Source organism: Triticum dicoccoides, chromosome 7A (assembly GCF_002162155.2).
Source record: "Triticum dicoccoides isolate Atlit2015 ecotype Zavitan chromosome 7A, WEW_v2.0, whole genome shotgun sequence".
In the NCBI taxonomy this organism is placed as follows: Eukaryota; Viridiplantae; Streptophyta; class Magnoliopsida; order Poales; family Poaceae; genus Triticum; species Triticum dicoccoides.
Window position 1 is genome coordinate 565,309,252 of NC_041392.1, and position 4,843 is coordinate 565,314,094.

Genomic DNA, 4,843 nt, shown 5'->3' on the forward strand with positions numbered 1-4,843 from the left:
CCTCCTTCCACAGCGCCGGCGACCACCCACAGCCGCCAGATCCGGCCGCCCCTGCCCACCCCCGCCTTCTTGCAGCGCCGCCGGAGCACAAGACCCTAGCCGCCCCGGCCACGCACCGCCACCACGCCGTAGGATCCCACGCCACGGGATCCCGCTGCCGACCACCTTCGGATCCAGCGATCCCCGACCACGACCCCGCGCCGCCCTCCACCTCGCACACCGGATCCGGGCCGTTGCGGAAGGCACCGAACCCCTGTCTTCCCCACCGCCCTCCTCCCTCCGGCACCGGCCAGCGCCACGCCCGAACCTCCCCGTCTAGGCGACGGCAGCGATGTAGTGCTCCTCCGGTGAACTTGCAGAAGCCGGAACGAGCAGATCCGGCGGTCTCCGTCCTGGGGAAGGTGGTTGGCCTCTGCCCCCCTTTTCCACGCCCTACCCTGTGGCAACACCACGAAGATGGCGCTCGGGTGCAGTGCGCATCTGCTCTTTGAGTTCTGAAGACGCGTGCGACAGCTCTTTGTCTTCGATTTTGCAGTGCACACAGGCAGTCCTACTGTACACCTCCACACCGAGCTCCTTCATCATTCCCCCCCTCCGCCCTCTGCGCCCTGGGGTGTGGGCGGACGACCCGCGTCCTGCTGCCGCCGGTGAGGTTGCAGCTCACGCAGTGCACTTCAGTCCAGCATGCGGTTTCCATGTGCATTTTTACAGTGCGTATTGCTTTTTGTTGTGCCGGTGGGGATGTATGCATGTTCATGCATGTCCTGACCTGACGAGCTGCAGGTCCGCCACCTAGGTAAGAGCTCATCTCCTCTACAAGATCGACTCGGCAAGCACAAAACAAAATGGAAAAGTTCATAGAAGTCGGGTTTGTGCATTGCAGGTGTTTAAACCACCGAGACACTCGAGCAGCTTCCGTGCAGTGCTCTTTGGCGAGCGGTTCGGCCCGCACGTTCCCGTGCAGTGCGGCATGTGTGTTCGTGTAGTGCGGAAACATCGGTGTTGTATGTCGGCGGCAAGAGACAAGTATACTGCACTAGGGGTGGAAGGCGTCATACTTTTTTTAGTTCGTTATAAGTGAAAAAATGCGGCTCAGTTTGTCCTGTCACAGAGATTTTTATTTTATTTTATTAGAGGTTCGCACCTCTGTCCTATGCAGTTCCTTTTGTTTTGAAGAAAATAACATTCAAAGAAATGCAGCTCCAGAACAAAAATAACATTGCAAGAAGTTCAGTCCCTCTATTTCTACCTTGAGGTTCACTTTCTTCAACCAAAACAAATGGAGTTCTCTGTGGTCCAAAAGATGAACCTCACTAGCTCTCACCATGCAGCTCATATGCATTTGTAAAAAAGTTTAAAAAAAGGACAAAAAATGATATGGTTCAATGTTTCACTTAGACTCGTTTTGCATTTCACTTTTTCTCTTGATGTGGTTCACTTGGCCTTATCTCTGTGGTCCACTCTCGTTCATAAAAAAACAACTTATTCATAAAAATAAAATAGAAAAAAGAGTACAAGAACCATGCAGCTTGCTTGCCCGTCCGATGCAGTGCAATTTTCATTCTGAAGTAGTGCGGTCGGCTGTATGATGTTGTTCATCCTATAAGTGCAAAAAAAATTGTTACGGAAGCGGAAAAAGGTAATGTGGTTTACTTCTTGGTAGTGTTGTGGTTCATTTACACCCGATGTGAAGTGCACTCTACTTTCTCGTCCTTAAACAAATTACGTTCGAATAAAAGAAACCATGCAGTTCTCTTACCCGTATGATGCGGTGCAGTTTTTCTGTCCTATGCAGTGCGGTTTTCAGTCGGATGAAGTACCCACGTCTATTTGGGTGTCGCGAAAAACACAGTGTCCGCATTTTGGTAAATTCGAAATTCCTCTTAAACCATAAAGAATTAGAGAGTGTTCAACATGAAAAAGTTGCGCCTCGTCGATATCTTTCCAACGGCGTATCGTTTGAATCATTTCGACCAGCGGTTTGTAAAAATTTCATGAAAAACGATCGCTGCCACTCGTCGTCTGCCGCACGATTTTTAAAATTAACTTTAAACCGTAATGAATCTCAAAAACATTACAACATATGAAAGTTGCGCCTCGTCCATAGCTTTTCAATGGTATATTGCGCGCCTCATTTTGACAAACGGTTAGAAAACTAGAGCGAAAACATTATCGAAAATTTGAAAAAAATTGAAAAACAGAATTCCGCTATTTAGTAAATTTGAAACTGCTCTTAAACCGTAACGAATTAGAGAAAATAATAGATATGTAAAATATGCACCTCGACGATATCTATCAAACGGTGTATCATTTGCCTCATTCCGACGAGCGGTTTAGAAAAAAACGCGAAAAAACGCTCGCTGCCACTCTTTGTGGGCCGCACCATTTTTGAAACTGCTCTTAAACCGCGGGAAATCTCGAAAAGTGTTCAACATGGCGAAGTTGCGCCTAATCCGTAGCTTTCCAACGGTATATTACACGCCTCGATCCGATAAACAGTTAAAAAATTAGAGCGAAAATAGTACCAAAAATATACTACGCGCAGTTTTTTCCGACGCGAAGTTCACTAGTCTCTATAATGCAGTGCTCTTGCTAAAGAAAGTGCAGTGCCCTCGCGTTGAGCATGCAGTGCGGAAGTGTTATCGGAATAACTATTCTGATAATATTATCAGAATAGACAGGCTGTGTGTGTATGTGTGTGTGTGTGTGTGTGTGTGTGTGTGTGTATGCATATAGCAGTTGAACACGCAAGGAAAAGATGTCCACAAGCCGAGCGCGCCGACGAACGCGAGCAGAGCGTGCCGCACCGCCAAACGGCGAGCAGAGCTTGCCGAGGGACGCGAGCAGAGGCCGGCACAGTGATACATGGCAAATAAGACAAACTGTGCGAGTGATGTCGGAGACATCAAGAACGAATCAGGTTAGAGTTGCATGTGCGATACGTGGCATACAGTTGATCCATCCGAGCTGTTTGTGATGGAATAAGCTGTGTGTGTTGTGGGCAAACGCTTGCTGGTATATAACCTTAAATTTAACCAAAAAAATGTTAATGCATGGTACAAAAATTGTATAACTGGAAACTATGTTCAAATACGAATCCAACTATATAATCTTTGGCGACATGCATTTGTATTTTATTAGTTAAATCCTACTTATAAACCAGGATGAGGTATAGTAGGTAATTAAATTGCAAATGTTCTTTTTGTATTAACTGTATGTGTACGTGTCCTTTCGTCCTTCTCTCGCACGTCTTGTCACCCCGCTGCCGCGGACGGCTTACAGCGCAAGCTTGCGCAGCACGTGGGGGCGTTCTTTTAGCCAAACGGTGGCTCGAAGTGGCGCCAACGAATCGTTGGTGATCCCGTTCCAGCGCAACCTCACAGGTTCTTGCGCAAGCTTCCCGACCGACTCAGTGAAATCCCCCAAAATCCCAATGCTTACTGGCCTGCTATATAAACCCTCACGGCCGGCGAGTCCTGCGTCACATTTTCCCCTCCCTCCCTGTAGCTTATCTCGTCTGCTTCTCCCCCAATCGCCAATGGCATCGGTCCGTCGTCGTTGCTCAGCCACTCCGCCGTCATCAGAAGACAGCTCCAGCTAGGAGGCTACACCGCGGTGGCGGCGCAGTCCCCGGTGTAGTGTAGTGTGCGTGGTGTCCCTGTTGGGTGTGCGCGGAACACCCACCACACGCTCCGCCGCCGCTTCCCGTCTGCAGCTGTTGCCGGCCGCCGTCGCCACCACACCACCGTCGAAATCCTGGGCCATCGCCCGCTCCATCGTCGTGGCCCGAAGGCGGGAGGTGGCCGTTGTGGACGCCACCCCACTGCTGGCCATCGCCCGCTCCGCCACCGCAGCCCCGAAGGCAGGAGATGGCCGTCGTGGCCGCCACCCCATCATCGGCCGCCGTGGCCGCTAGCCCACATTCTACCGCCGGGATCATCACCCGCTCCGCCATCGCCGTCCGAAGGAGGGAGGCGAGGTAGAGGCCTGCACATTCGCCAGCGACCTTGCACGCTACATCGAGTTCCTGCGGGAGGAGGAGGGGCACCTCGTCGAGCATGCAAAGAGCCTTACCGCAACCATGGCCGTAGCACACGCCTACGTAGAGGCGAGGAATCGGGAGATCTATGAGCAATCCGGCCGCTTCGAGAGGGATCGTCTGGGGCGGCAGTGGGCGTACGAGCTGGCGAGCGTCGCTAAACGTGTAGCAGGGGTAGGCACCGTATTGCATTTGTCCAGCTCGTCGGTAGGCTCCTCCTCCTCCTCTACCTCTTACTGAGCGCGCTCGGCAGAGGAGAGGCTGCCGGAAGTAGCACAAAGCCCCTCCATAGTAGTAGTATTTAGGGGCTATTTTGTTCGGTTCATCTGACTATAGATATGTGGTGGAACTGTACAATGTACTTAAAATTAGCTAGTATATATAGTTGAACTAGCTATTTCAGTACGTGGTTGGCAACAATTGGGTAAAAGTTTGGTCGGTTCAGCTGTCGAGTTGAACTGTTTGTATAAATTAAGAATGACTAATTAATCTATGAATGAAATATATGCTTAATTACTAAATTTTAGTTGCAAAAATTAGATGGTGCTAGTGATTTTTAATTGCATATTTTAACAAATCTCAGTGTTACAAGGATTGACAAATGGCAATGTTACTAGATCAACAAATGTCAATCTTTCCAGTTTGACAAATGGCAACATACCCAATATGACAGATGCAAATCTTACCAAATTGTTTGTGCATGGTTGCACACGGGTCATCCAGAACAACCTTTTGTGTTGAAGGGATGTACAAATCCTGCGCTGTGAATTTTCCCTCGATTTAAGGGGGAAGACCATAGCTCTC

General features: G+C 49.7%; 1 long non-coding RNA gene across 1 annotated transcript; it reads left to right on the top strand.

Annotated features, from left to right (window-relative positions):
- The first annotated feature begins 9 nt into the window (after positions 1-9).
- Positions 10-1,219, top strand: LOC119330553. Its single transcript, XR_005160156.1, has 2 exons — positions 10-796; positions 884-1,219. It is a non-coding gene; the product is annotated as an uncharacterized LOC119330553 (long non-coding RNA).
- The last annotated feature ends 3,624 nt before the right edge of the window (positions 1,220-4,843 follow it).